General features: G+C 39.6%; 1 protein-coding gene across 3 annotated transcripts in view; it reads right to left on the bottom strand.

Moving 5' to 3' along the window:
• acsf3 (acyl-CoA synthetase family member 3) overlaps positions 1-1983 on the bottom strand; it is a 36106-nt gene extending 34123 nt beyond the window's left edge. Inside the window, exon 1 of one of the 3 annotated variants that reach the window (XM_085271138.1) lies at positions 1925-1983. The gene's annotated coding sequence lies outside the window, so the exon portion shown is untranslated. Of the gene's footprint in view, positions 1-1702; positions 1850-1924 lie in introns of those variants that run through there. The other 2 variants (XM_085271146.1, XM_085271153.1) reach the window with 2 other exon arrangements.
• Between the last annotated feature and the right edge of the window lie 13777 nt (positions 1984-15760).

Consider the following 15760-nt stretch of genomic DNA (forward strand, 5'->3'; position numbering starts at 1 on the left):
TTCAGATCATTAATTAGGCAGTTGGATCGGTTGTTGTCAGAGAAACGGGCCTTCTTTCACTGTGTTGGCTGACATTTTAACGTGGCATTTTTACACTGGCTGCACTGAGATCTCTTATCAGCCTGGTATTTACAGTAAACAAGCACGCTGTGTTAGATAGTGTGTCTGCAACCTTAGTATCTAAGCATAGACAATGCTATTTAATATTGCAGCGTGCAAGAACTGTGACAGTGACAGCCTCAGACACTATCAGACAGTTTCAAATGGTGTTGGTTTGACGTGTAAAATGTTGTGAATAAATAAAAAAATGCTTTAACTGAGAAGTTTTGACCCATTTTGTGAGATACATTTTTGAATGTATTATTTCAAAATAAGTAGAGTCCTGAAAAACACGCTGTGAAACCGCAGACGCTGGGCAATTTCAAATACCTGAGGCTAGTAACACAACCACTCTTATAAAAAAGCTCTGAATGACTTTTGACCTGAGGCCTTTAATCCTCAGGGACTTGTACTGGGACACCACTCAGAGCTTTCTGACAGGTTGCTTCACCACATGGTAGAGCAGTAACAGCAGGGACTATAACATCCAAGAAAGGGTGGTGGCAATGCAAAAAATATAACTCATAAAGGATCAATCTCATTCACACAGCAGTCTGAGACAAACACACAATGAACATTAACCTTTGTACTCTATATAGTTAATGATTTATGGGTCAATCCATGTCAGCTGACCAAATACTTTAAACTACAAGAATATACACTCTGGGATCATGAATGCTGCCTGAACATATGAATTAAACTAATGTTAAACTAAACATATGACTCTTTCTAAAAATTATTTATGGGAAGGGGGGCTGAACACCACCACAAGTTTTAGACTACAAGACAAAAGCCTTTCTAGATTTTTTTAGGTGGTTTTATATTTTTGGAATATCACAATAACAATAACTCAAGAAAACATGACGAAAAATATATTATTATTAAATAGGCAATACAAAACCAATTCATGTTTTCCTATGAGCCAAGTCAGAGAAATTATGGAACATTCACACACTAAAACGACTTTTTTCTTTTAAGGAATGCAAATAAATAACAACTACAACTGGAATTAAAAATAAAAATATTTTTTTCTATAAAACTATGGTTGAGAATTCATCAACAATAATGACATATTAGCATAAAGAACTGATTTTGATTTGATCTTTAAGAAATTATGATTTGAATAGTTTCATGGTACAGAGTACACCTCATATGTGGAAATCAGTGTTCCCAATTTCAAGGCCTGGGTGTTTTATATTGACCTTTGCTACAGATTTCCCGTCACAGTAGCGGATATTTACCCGAATACTTAAAATTACTCAAGGAATTCTCTAGATGCATCTATTTGAAATGGCTCCAACTGATAGAAAGAAAAAGCTTGAAAATGCCCCTGACTTCAACAGAAATTACTTCTCCAGGCTGGGGATTTTTCTAAAATTCTAAAAATCGGTCAGTTAAGCTTTCACTGTTATAGTAGTTACTTAACATATATTGCGCTATTATTGTAAATTATTATTTAAATTATTATTTTAATCAATGATTAACAACATCGTGACTCTTTAATAGCATTAACATCATTCAGTCACTTGTCGACTTAAACAGCTTTAAACAGCAACACCGTGAAGTTACAGGAGGACGGACGATGACGAGGATGACCACCGACCGAAATAACCTCTTCATCTTAACGCCACTGTGCTCAGTCCAGGTGACTCTGACCGTCTCTGACTTTCACTTTATTCAGCGAGGACAGGTGACCGGACATCAGCCATGACATGAACGGTACACCTCCGCGTTTGACGGCTACAAACACAACGATATCTCGTAAAATAGCACCCAGTTTCACTGTCTACACCTTTCTCTGTTAACTATTTCACTTTCACCTTACCTACAATAATAGTCGGCATTTCTTGGAGTGAAGGACAGTGCCACAACATTAAGCGTCCGGTTTGAAACAATAGTGGTTTAAACAGTTCCCGTCTCGTAAGTACACAGCACAAAGCCAGTTTCTGCAGGGTGGTTGACACTTTAAATACGCAGCTTTAATAACCCTTGAACAATGTTTTAAATGATTTTTAATGATCTTACTTTATTAGTCTACAAAATAAAAACTTACATAAAATAAAATGACAATCACACATTCAAAGCATGTCTGGATATAGCAACGCAAAACCTATGATCTTGTCTCTGCCTATCACTGTACTGCTGCTTTAAAACTCAATTAATTTTCCTATTTTGATGATTAAAGGGGCAAAACAATAATAAGAAATGAGTTAAATATCAGGCCAACAAAAATATAGTTTCAGATAACTAAATCCTTAATTATAAACAAACTAGCATGAGCTGTGTTTTTCTGTCATCCCGTGGTTATTAACTCAGCTTGGCAGTTGTTGGCATAACCTCCACCCACTTTACTGAGGACCTGCAGATCCAGTGGAGAAGCTGCTCGCCAGAGAGGAGGACACGGGAGGGGAGAGCGGGACGTATACGCAGCCGCTCCACACAGTGCTGTGTTTTAGATCACGTGCCAGTCCCACCACGCAGTGTGCCAACTAGCTTGGCTGGCTTCATCATCACAGTGCAAGTGGGCACATTCAGCCGCCAGCTGGCAGTCGTGGGCCTCAGATAAGAGAATGGTACAGACATGGCACACGTTCAAAAAGTTTTCACTTCCCTCCCCAAACCCCCTACACTGCAAACGAGGATGGCATGTTCCTAAAAACTGGAGCCTTTGTTTCTCAGTGCTCCCCTCCACTCTCAGGAATAGTGGCAAAGACCACTCGTTCCCATTCGCAGGGAAAATGCTATTGAAGGGAATGCTATGCTACCCCAGCAACTATGTAATTTCCAGAGAATCCTTTATTTGTAGGGAATTTGGAGTCTTCAGTGTTTTTCTGACGCAGATGGCGCTGCCAGATTTTCGAAGGATTCAACTCAAAAATGACCGAATGTCATCTCTGATGTAACGAAATAAGGCGCAGAAGACCCGTGTTTTTGGATTTGTTTCCTGGAAGTTGGCCATGTCTTCGACGTGTGTTATGTGGGGACGGGAATCTGAGCCAGAGATTTATTTACAGCTACTTGTGACATGCAGGGATGGATGAACAGGGGAGGATAATAAAGACACGCTTGTCATGTAAGGACGAGACACGGCTATCGCAAGGAGTTACGGTTTTGGCTACATTGCGAAAAACGAGGGTTAGATGCAGTATATAGTAAGCAGAGGCTGGCATTCTGCTGTGGTGGCCTCCTGCCAGCGCGCCATTCAAAAAAGAACACCTTAAAGGATCTCGCCACTGATGGGCAGGATGGCCGCAAGCAGGCGCCAACTCTCATCTTGGCAAGGGACGGCATCAGAGGAAAAGAGAAAAGAGGGGACCCCCCACAGATCTGTGAGAGTGGCTGAGATGGTAACACAAACCGTGGGGAGTACCCAGGCATGTGTCAGGTTGGCATCAATGTGAGAATGTCTTGGCAAGCGTGCCGTTCTTTCCCCTCCCACCCCAGCTCACACACAAACACACTGTTGCCCTGCTTGGAACACATGGTACATCAGCAGCGGCATCTGGCCACGCTGACTCCTGGCAGCTGCGCTTCGTCTTCGCCAGTTGGGAGTCTTGGCACTGCCACTTCATCAACTACCTGTGGCTCCTCCTGGGTAAAAAAGGCGAGCGATGAATTATTCCGAGGCTGCAGCTGCAAACTTGACTTTCATCCAAGAGATTGGATGTAAACATATGACTGCCTCACGGAGCACATGCCACCCACATGCTAATGCACGGTTGACGACGTTGCTTGTGTCCTGCGCAAAGGGACATGGGTGTCCTTGCGCGATGGTGCGGTTCACTTTAAGGGAAAGTTAAAGGCTTGTGATAGAAGCAGCAGATGCAACTGGAAGCTTTTGCTTGACAAAAACAGATTTGAAAGCTTCAAAATAAGAAAAACCAAATTGAGAAAAAGACACATTTAAGAGGCAGTGACACAGCTTTCTGAAGGACATAGGAATTTGAGCTTAGGGATCTTCATACAGCGGAATCAGCATGTCTTATTGTGTTGGGAAATAGCGTTGAATAGGCAAATCGAAAAGCCAAGGATTACTCTGAAAGGAATCTCACTACCATTTTGATAATGAACAAATGGACCTTTCAACTCTACAATTACCGCCTTACATTCCAGTTCTAATGGAGGTTTTGACAACTGAGGGCATTTATCTGAGGTTTTTTGAATTCATTTCAGCTGTGACATCATGGATTGATGGCAAAGGTTAGGAAGATTACCTCCAAATGGAAGTGGAAATCTTTGGGAGATGTGATCATAAAGCCGATAGACAGTATTCCCTGATGTTAATTTGTTTAAAGCTCTGTAGTTTTTTTTAAACTCTTGTCACAAATCATATCGTCTGCTGTTTCATAGCTGAGCTGCATTTAATGCCAGCTCTTCTCCATCATTCCAGAAAGGTTTGGGGGATTTCCTGAACTCTCAATTGATTTTTCTTGCGCTGAACACCTCGTGGCAAAAACCCAAATGTTTCAGTTTATCCCAAATGTCAGCTCTTCTTCCATCCAAGGCTGTTAGTAGTGATCCAAAAAGAAGAAGAAGATGAAAAAATTACATTGTGTTTACAACGAGCCTTGTTGAGTTTTAATGACATTATGGGCACCCAGTCAAGTTATCGATCACATATTTTTTGTTTATGTTTATACATTAGGTAAAGTGAAGGCAGGCAGAGAAGGGAAGAGACATTAAGACGGCAAAAGGCCAAATGAAACACGAGGAATTCTTGCTATCCCCTCGCTTTCTGCAGAGTTCATGTTCTTCTCTCGGCTACTCGAGAACTGCCTGACCCAATTTGAATTCAAAACTTGTTGTGTTAGTATTTTTTCATCCTTGTTTCGAGAGCAACGTTGTTGGCAAGCTGTTAAAATCTGTCAAAAGTTGAATAAATCACTCACTAGAACACACACACACACACACACACACACACACACACACATTCTCACTTTTTTTTCTGTGGGTGTTAGTCATCTGACAGTGACCCAGTGGGAGTTTTTTTCTCCATCTGTGTCAGTCTGACCCATTTTTGCCCTCGGCCACATCCAACTGTTCCATGTCCCAAACATATGTGTGGTGGCAGGGGGATAAGCGAACCATCGCCGCGCGGGACCTGCAGACACACTGCAGATATGACACTGGACCCTGCTCTCCTGTCTGTCTGCTTCCCATAGCATATGTCATCACTGCTTCTTCTGCTTCTTTTCCTCCCCTGAGTCAGACGTGTTTCATCAGATTTGATTATCTGATGACGTGAAATTAATTTGTGCCTCCTTCTTTTCTATACTGGCCTCAGTTTGTCATCCTGAGTCTGCATCTGTCTCATTAACTAATTTTTATTGAATGTGCACCTAGGGCTGGGCAATATGGCCTAAAATCCATATCACGGTATAATTTGAAGCATGTGCGGTAACGATATATATCGCGATATATTTTTTTCTTCTGTATAATGTATTTTACACACTGTAAGGCACACTTAAAATCCTTTCATTTTCTCAAAAATCGACAGTGTGCCTTATGTATGAATTCTGGTTGTGCTTACTGACCTCGAACTGATTTTATGTGCTACACAGCGCACAGAAATCTGTCAAAAAATGTTTTAGTTCGACTTTGGTAAGCTATGAAGCCGCACCGCTTGACGGATTGTCGGAGCATTACGGCTGTCAGGAGCCTCGCGGAGTAATCTGGGTCCTAAATTCTTTAATAAAATGATTAACGTTGCCGCTTTACCAGGTGTAACAATTAAGTTTAACATCCAGGCATCCATGAAAACAGAATTTATTACATTTAACAAAGTTAGAAGTTAGCAAGAAGTTAGCTCACTAGTTTCCACCTAAATATATATTGCATGTTCTGACTGAGAGATTTCTGAAAAATTCAAACGTACAGCTCTGCTATCACTTCCAACATAAATGAAGACAGAAAACTAAACAGCAGTGACTTTTGTAGGGTTACTGAAGTTGGGCTAGCTGGTATATAATGATGCTGCGCGATCGCTAGCTACACAGCTATGTTAGCATAACATTAACACAGTGAAGCTGGAGGATGAGCGCTAACTTTTTTCCACTTGATGAAAGTTAATGTGAGAGTTTCTGGTGGTTAGGGGCATATGCAATCACATGGCAGGATGCTGTAAACGGACCGAACTTCAGTCAGGAAAACAACTGAGATAATCCATCCACAATACAAGGTTAGTCATTATTATACTGCAACAGCATGGGAATAGAGCAGCTGCGAGAGAATTCAGCATTAATGAAAAAAAACAAAACAAAAAAACAAAACTCACAAATTTCCAAAATGAGACATCGAAATCTAGCACATGCTTTGATGAGGGGTAGGGAAGTGGAGGAAGCTCAGGTTTCGGCTTTCCTCATTTTCCAAAAGTCTCTTTGCTATTACTGTCGCCCAGCATAATTTGCAGATGATGTTGTTTGTAGCCGCTGCAATGCTTTCGACCAAAACAGGCGCAGCTTAATGACACCATCAACATACGCTATCGTGGTAGAGCGGTATAAAATTTATATCGTTTCTACCGTATACCGTTTATACCTCCCACCCCTATGTGCACCTTTTATATTTCTTCTGTTTCTGTTTCTTCTGGAGTGGGCCCTTGACTTGGTGGACTGACTTCATTATCTATGCAGATTATAACATTAGCCATTTAAGTTGCCCTTAAATTACCCAAGTAGAAGAGGGATTGTTTTTTTCCTTCAAGTTGTCCATGTTGGCAGATGAGATGGTTTCATTGCACAGAGCCAGGACTCACTGGGGACTAAGGGGTGTGAGGCACATATGGGCAAACAGGCTGCTGATGAGCTGCTTATATGAGCCTCTCATCATGGCCTTAGAGAGTGATATCTCCACCAGAGGATTTAAAGTGGCTGTGTGCGGTGGATGTGCATTGTGTGGTTTGGCACCACAACTTGGACTCATGCCTCATGGAGAGCAGATATGTTTGTCTGCATAGATGTTCTCACTCAAAATATCGAGCTCCATCCAGGGGGTGAACACTGTAGAACAGAAAAGGGAACATAAAAATGCCCGAAACTGGAATTTACACGTTCTCTGAATAACCGAGGGAGACGGTGCGGTCAAATGGACAGAATAAAGTTGATTTAACTGTAGTCTTAAGCTTACTCACCCTCTAAATAAATTCTATCTAACTTCCTGACCTACTGGCTGTAATAGGCTTTAGACTGCTCAAGAATTTTTTGATAGCTTTCCACTAATGCCTTATTGATTCTCCTCTTTCCCTTTTAACTCTCTCATATGGAAATGGAAACTATTCTGCTAGACGGACAATCAGGGCCTCGGCCTGGCTTTCTCATTCACCTCACTCCCTCTGTCCTGCATCGTCAACATTACGCTGCCTGCAAACATTCAAAGTGTTAAATCGTCTCATTCAAACAAGCGTAACATGCTGTTGTGCTGTATTACAACCAGATGTAAACTGAAATCATTTTCTCTTCAGTCACCTTTTTGATTAGAAACATGCTGATAAGGAAACTTGGATAAAAGTAGAGTTCACACCAGGAGGTGGCTGTTCGCATTGTTTCCCAAAGTCTGTAAAATGTTTGCCATGTTGATATCTGTGTGGTTTAAGTGACTGCGCAAGAGAAAGATTTCCAATACATGCTTTCCAATAGGGTTTCTTTGAATTTATTTTTCTACTTGGCAGCCATCTGTCTTGCTCCATCTCCTACAAACATGCCCATAGCACAGCATAAGCAGCTACACACACCCTCACTTGCCCTACACACATAACATAGACACAGGGAGAAACGCACACACGGAGGCTGCCAGGATGCTTGGGTGGTGTGTTGTTCTCTGGGAGACAGTGCCATATGCTGTCTAGCCTCCCAGGGAGGGCAGAGCCTGCCGCTGTACTGTGTGTCCTGACTCTTAGGGAAACCCACTGCAGTGCAACACCTCACCTACTGGTAGTCCTGAAACTCAGCCCATTTATGTGCATTCAATAGATTTTTCAACTTGAAGTCTACACAGAGACTGCAAATGTGAGATATTGAGTTAGTTTATCTCAATGACTAAATTTGTTTTATTTCTTTTAACCAAAGTAAATGTGAAGATTTTTATTTTGTTGTTAATTTTATGGAGTTTACTCAGGGGAAAATGATTTAAAACAACAAATGTACTCTTTTACAAAGTATAATGTTCCTTTTATTTATGTCATTGTGTCTTAGCGTCTCCTTTTATTAGCTGTTATAGCACTTAATGTTATTTATTTTAGTCTTTTTGTGTTCAGTGCTCTGTAACTGTTTGTCTTTGAAAAGTCTACTTGTTTTTGTTACAATCTTTATGAGAAAGAAAAGAAATAACTGACACGATACATACAGAAGAAAGAGATCCACGCAGGGCAGCCTCATTAGCTTTTGTTGAAGTCTGTTTCTGATACCTGTGGAAATAATCAACGCCTTCAGATTTCTTTTATTTTAGTTATTTACTTTATATACTTGCCTTTACTTTTTTTTTTTACACTTACAAAAACAAAACAAAGCAGGGTAAAAATTAAGAAAACTATATGGTGAGCCCACCAAAAATCTAATGTCAACCAGAATTTTTATTTGTACAATTTTTACAATTTTACAATAAAAAAGGAGTAGGTTCTGTAGAAACACACTACATGTGTGTGTCTCTATCTTGCTGGATGATAAAAAGGGCTACCAGCAGCACAGCAAACACTTCTAGGGGTAAAGAGCTGCTGAGATGGAGTCTAGACAATGACTAACCTTAAAGTGAGAGCACCTGTCAATGCCTCTGCACATCTGCAGATGAGAAGTCTTGAAAATTCATTATAGCTTGAGAGAGTTCAGTTGTGACACACAGGGTCTCTTAAAACCAATGGATTTGTGCTTTCTCCTCTTTCTGAGTGAAGGTGAGACAGATGAAATACAGATGGTAAAATCACAGAGTGCAGCACGGTGGAAAGAGTGTTTGGATACCTTTGGTCAGAAGTGGCGGTGGGTGTGTTTGTTGAAAGGGGATGCAGGAAAGAGTGGGTGTAAGAGTGCGTTTGTGCAATGACTTGAGGGGTAGGGGACGCGTGTTCAGAATTTATCTTATCTGTGTGTTCATTACTACTTTGCATTTTAGGCAGAGAGCTTGGGTGCTCCACTAAATCGCAGGAAGGATTGTTAGACACGCGTGTTATTAATTTTTTCAGGGTCCCTGTGGCGTCTGTATGAATCTTAATGCTGCTGACTGGGCTGCAGCTCTATCGACTTTCTTTAAAATATGAAGAAGCTTTGCTGGAAGCGCCTGGGGTCATTAGCTGAAGAGTAGGCGCAAATCCCTCACCGAGCCTGCTCCGGCTTCGCCATGTTAAATGTGCTCTTAAAATATTCATAATCATACTCTTGCCTGCACTCACATACACACACATGCATACACACGCGCGCACACACACACACACACATACACACACACACACACACACACGTATGCACACAGACAAAGCACCAGAGACATAAGGGGATCAATATTAAAATGTATTCCTGTTCTGGTGTGCGGTTAATTAGCTGCGGTTCTTTTAAACCATGAAGTTTGAGAACAGATTAACAGTATCTTTTTGTACACAAGATAATATTTACTTGTGCTCCATCTATGCAGGCATATATGAAATGCACATCAGAAGATGTTGACACATAAAAAACAAACACACACACATCTAGGGATTGAGAGTAACGTAGTTTCTATTCTCTGTATGTCCTGTACATGTGGCAGAATTGACAATAAAGCTGACTTTGACTTTGACTTGACTTTGACACAGATTTGATTTTGTGTTCGCACTTCTTTCATGTAATCATATGAGAAATACGCAGTGGCTTCTGTTTCACCGAGATGCTGCTATAATTTCTATATTTGTGTGTTTCTGTATTTCAGGGTGGCTTTGCATGAAATTTGCATTAAATGCTCACAAGCTGCCATTTGATCCACTGTACTTAAACAGCAGTTTCAGTTAGTTTACTGTCTGTTCTTTCTCTTGCTTTTATTTCCATATGTTTTTATGTTAAAATGCTGGTTTGCAATAACTAGACTCAGGTATGGTTTAATTACCTGAATGTTTACAGTTTACAAACAAAATCAAAATGTGGACATTTTACAGCTTAAAAAGACTATTTTGATCATTCAGGTACAGACCTTTGAGTGTTGGAAACATACATATTAATGAAACAAAGTGCAGGTTAGAAACTGGTTTACATACCAGCATGAAATAACTGAAGTGCAGCTCTTATTGCTTCGTGTGTTCGTGAAAGTTTAACCTTGAGCTGCAGCATACTTTCCTGGATTTTAGGACAGTATTTTATTACAGTCTATATAATCACTCCATCCACTTTCTGCCTTCTGAGTTGGAAACGTGCAAATATTCATTTAGAAAAAATGAAAATGTATTAACCCGAAGTAACATAGCATGGTCCTGTTTAGGCCGGTAAATAATTCAGGTGACAGTTAGTATCAAGGGTGAGCGGCCTTCTCTGTTATGGAACCCACTCTCTGAAGCGAGCTCCCCGGGGAGATCAGATCGACAAGTTCCCCGTGATCTTTTATATCTCTCCAAAAGACGTATTTTTAAAAGTCGATTTTCCAGTTTAAGCTACTTTTATGTTGTCTCCTGTTATGTTTCATCATCTCTTCTTACTGATTATTTTGAATTATTTCATGTTGCTTTTAATTTATTTGTTTTTAATTTTAAATGTGTCTATTTATTGCTTGTGCTGCTAGTTTCCCCCTCCCTATGATGTATAATTTTGAAACTTTTATTACAGTCTGTTTCATCACGTCTGTCTTTGAAAGGTGCCTCGAAAAGTTGTTATATAAATAAAACTTATAGATGTTCACATGGCATAAAGAAGAGAGGAGGTTGTTTAACTGTAGTGGTACGAGTTTCTTGAATTAATTGTGTTTTGGTATATTGTGATTTAAATATTGCTGATATTTAAAATCCTCTTTTGCTTTGTCAGCAAAAAACAGAACATGATATCAGTCGTCAGCAATCTTTTCTCTTCTTCTACACTGAATTTCATTATAACACTTGTTAAACACAGGTCATACAATAGGCGCCTGAAGTAGATGTACTTTTCTGGGACTTGACACATTTACAGGCCAATTTAATGAACACAAATAAAGAGTAAATCTACCTCTGTTAAGATCTACAGAGAAACGGGTTCCTCTGAGGTGTAAAGCAATGACCATGAATTGTAATTTTCTTCTGGTTTGAGTCCTTTTTTCCCCATCCTTTCCTGTCATGTCTCTTCTGGAGGCTCTCTAATAAAGACATAAAGTGTCCTTAAAGTACTGATAAAAGAGAACATTACTACAGGTCAGCCACACATCCTTAAAAAGCCATGACACTAAACCATGTTATTTAAACAGCTTTGACACCATAAAATTAATTCCAGGTTCCCTGCTGTCTAGTAGCTGAAATTACACATGCTAACAGTACACAGACTCTATCATTTGCCACAAAAGAACTGAACTAAGGTAAATTAGCTACTCCCAGTCTTCTATTCGCCAGTCCCCGCATTTCTCTTTCGCTCCATTTCTTGTCTGGCAAATGTTTAAAATGGCAGTAATGATTGATTAGATGATGAATAACAGTGGAATGAGGTCAGATTACTTAAAGGTTCTGTTTTAAAGCTGTGGACATTGACTGGCTTATGTGATAATTATTTTTAGCCTGGTATTAGCTATTGGACATCGAGTATGACCATAACATGATAGCTTTCATTAGGCGCCCTGAAACCAGCAGTAATTTATATGTGCAAACAGACATGTATGATGATGTCAATAAAAAAATGGTGCTAGTATTATTTCAGTAATAATTTGTACAGTAAAGAGATATCAGCTGTGCAAGTCATTAGCTGAATGTGACCTGCGTGGCACGTGCTATTTTTAACCCCGTTTGATTTGAACAGGGGTTAAGTTACGGCCCATCAAAGGACTCCAACATGTCCGAGACAGGTGCTGCAATGGAGATGAGATCAAAACAATCATGTTGCTACAGAAAGGCGGCACAGCTTGCTTAATTGAGGCCTGTTTGTGTGGCACGCTTCTGGACAATGGATCAGGACTGGCAGATGTATTGTGGAGAGGGGGGGAGTTGAATGACACGCACAAAGCCACTGAGAACAATACTGCAGAAATAATTGGGGAAGGCAAGTCTATGTGTGTTTGTGTGTGCGTTTGTCTACGAAGAGACAAAAATCAGGGGACTCATAAGTCTATAAGTTACACACATTCTGTTATTTAGCAAAGTTTGAATACTGCTATTAAAATTAAATCCTATGTTTTTAAAATTACATGAGTGACACCCCTAATTTCCTTACATGTTGTTAACAAAATCCGAAATAAATGCAATGACTTATTGAAACATGTACAAACATGGAAATGCAGAATGTAGGACAAGAGCCAGTTCTAGCAAGCTTAAAAGTCAATATTTGGTATGGTACCTTTTTGGTACCTTTATCCTTCAACACAGTCTGAACTCGCTCATCATTTCTTTAAGCAGTCTTCAGGAATAGTTCTCCAGGGTTCTTGAAGGACATTCAAAGCTCTTCTTTGGATGTTGGCTTCCTTTCTGTCCTGTTCTCTGTCAAGATGATGTCACATTGCTTCAATAATGTTGAGGTCCGGACTCCAGGGAAGCCAACCCAGTACTTCTTGACAGCCACCCTTCCACTGAGACCATTTCAGATGAGACTTCAGTGAGCTGATAGATCAACTGAAGGGCGAGTCTTTTGTCAGGTCTTTGCTGGATTCTTTCTTTTTCATAAGGACATGACTTTCAGGTGCTCTTCATTAGTTTTCAGGCCTGACACTTCTTCTTTTGTCCTCCAGTTCTCCAGTTTCCTCAAATTTTTAAGTACACATTGCATACCATGCTGAGATGTGCCAGAGTTTTGGCTAATAACTCTTTGAGAATCACCTTGTTGGTGTAAAAACAACTTCATGCGCATCAAACTGCATCATCGGCGGCTTTTTTGTAGATTCAACTAAAAACGGGGGAACAAATTATTTTTCGGGACAGGCTTCAAGTAACAAAGTGGAGAAATATACAATTGAAAGTTGTTTCTCAGGTAAGAACACAACAGTGTGCAGCTGTTGTGTAATATGTAGACACAACACTTGTTAAGGTGCGTTTGTCATGCTTGAATGATTCACAGGCCATTAAATTAAAAAAATGTTCCTCTGAAAATGGTCTGAACTGAAAATTTACAAGAAAATCTGGCTACTTTGAAGGAAAATGTGAAGAAATGAGGCATGACTCAAGACTTTTTCACTGCACTTTATAGAAGAGTGCATAAAGCCTCTTTTTTAGTTGTTACCTTTATAAAGTGGTTTGATACAAAATGACAGCTACTCACTAGTGGCTGATGTGCATTATTTAGATGTGGCCGCACGTGGATGAAATACACCATTACAATGCTGCTTACACTCAGAATCATTAATATTTAACAACTTGAAAGGAACTGGTCTTTTACATGAGTCATTATAATACATTAGTTAAATTTACAGCTAATGCTTCCTCAATTTTCGTCAAATAAAGTTTGAAAGCAAGAGTTTTTAATGGACTGTTTGTACATTGTGGTGCTGCCACTTTTTCTTAAGTAGCCTGGGATGTGAATGTTTTTTTCCCACCACTTTACAGATGATAAGCATTTGTGGCTAATATATTATGAATTTGCTGTAGATTTGTGGTTTGCATGTAACCCATTAAAGTCTAAACAGATGGTGTAAGTTGCACACAGTCAAAAGTTTCTTGACAAACTGTTTTGTTAGGGTCATTTTGGAACACCCAGGGAATAAAAAAATCTGGCATTTCAATAAAAGAAAATATTAGTAAATAATGTAGCTGTCCTTGTTTTCTTTTTTGTGTCACCTCTTTGGGAGTTTTGACCACTGCTGTAGCAAACATTCGATTCAGGGACGGTGTAGCTAATGTTACACAACATTAACGAAACTCACACAAGAGGCAAATGTGTTAAAAGATTTCTTATAGTGGAATAACATTTAAACTTTCTCCAAGGAAAGGCTTAATCATGGCCTTACTCACAATCTCCCCCTTTCCAGTGGTACGTATTGATCTGTGTGTAGCTTAATGTTGGTCTTTATGGCTACACTGCGGTCAGACAAGCCAGTAGGAAAAACTACTTACTCCAGCCCACTGTTATAACTGAATCAATCCATTAGGTGAATATTGAAACTGTGGTCACTCTCCACAATGTGTAGTGATTATATATGGCTGCAAATTGAATTATTCAATATGCGATTCAGTTATGAGCAGCATGTAAAAAAAACAGATAGAGATGAATGTTTTCCTCAGGCCGCGGCGCATTACATCTATACATAAAATTGAAAATGGGGAACCATGACATTAGGCCATGAGACATAATTACAGGCCGTTCAAGAACAGTAGGGAAAGGAAATAACTGTGTGTGTGTGCTTAACAGACTGAGAAGTGTGTGTGTGCTTCTCTGGGAAAGTGACTGCTGTTTGGCTTGGCCCCCTGTCCCCTCTTCCAAAGGACTGTGAAATCAGAAATTAAATGCCTCGCCATCGTGAACCAATTCAGCCTGATACATCTTCCTCTCTTGTAATTGTTTGTTTATTGGACCTTGTTCAAAAGCAATATTGTGAAGGTCTCTGCAAACTCTAGGGGGGCAGCTTGTGTACTGGAGGGAGGTCACACCATGTCAATTAGCAAGCCTGCCTGGGCATTAAGAAAGAAAGTAACACAAAATACAAAAAGTCGCCAAAAAACCATCATTTTACATTCAGACATTTAAACATCTATATCTATTCTAACATTTTCCTCATAAGTTGTAAAGCTGCTATGACAGGAGAGGGAGAGATGACCTCACTAGCAATAACAAGCATATGAGGTGGTGGCAGCACAGTCCACATTGATACTAAATGACTACAGAGGTCATGACCAACGCGACCTTTTATCCTTTTACTTCAGTGGTCTATTGTATACTTTCATTCCAGTGCATTTGCTCTTCTTTGCTCTTTCTTTGTTCCAAATATTGAACAATACGGGGAGGGGATGAAGAACCATGGCCAGGCATAACATTTCTTTGTTAGAGATGACAGGGAAAAGAGACATTAAAGACCTGAGCAAGAAGATACAGCAATTTAATGTTTCAAGGAAAAGAAAGAAAAGGGCTGTTGAGGTCAGAAACAGCAGGACTGTGAAGCAGAGACAGTTGTTACCCAGCACAGGAAAATTCTTCTCATCTACTGAGAATCTAATGAGTTAGATGAAATAGATGTCACAAATTAAGTTATGATTTGTTATCGTGACTGTAACAACATGAATAGATATTAATGTTTCTCCTTTGACCTACTTTATACAATTAACATATTTAAAATGTGCTTACTGACTTGTTTACTTTGAATCATTCTTGACTGTCAGTAAGAGCTGTCTGAACAACATTAGCAGATGTAGCTACTTACTTAACCTTCCAGTGTCTGGCTGTAAAAATCCTGCAAACCTAATATGAATTGAGAAACAACAAAAACACTTTTTAAATTACTAACCTCTTTTATTGCTAATACATTAACATGTAAGACATGTAGGATTATTTTATAAGATTTAAAGGCCTGGACATGTAGAATCCATGCTAATATTTTGTGCGTTAAAAATATTTTTTTT

Source organism: Mchenga conophoros, linkage group LG1 (assembly GCF_057382185.1).
Source record: "Mchenga conophoros isolate Kocher_MC1m ecotype Shallow Benthic linkage group LG1, M_conophoros_male_GT1.1, whole genome shotgun sequence".
Classification (NCBI taxonomy): Eukaryota; Metazoa; Chordata; class Actinopteri; order Cichliformes; family Cichlidae; genus Mchenga; species Mchenga conophoros.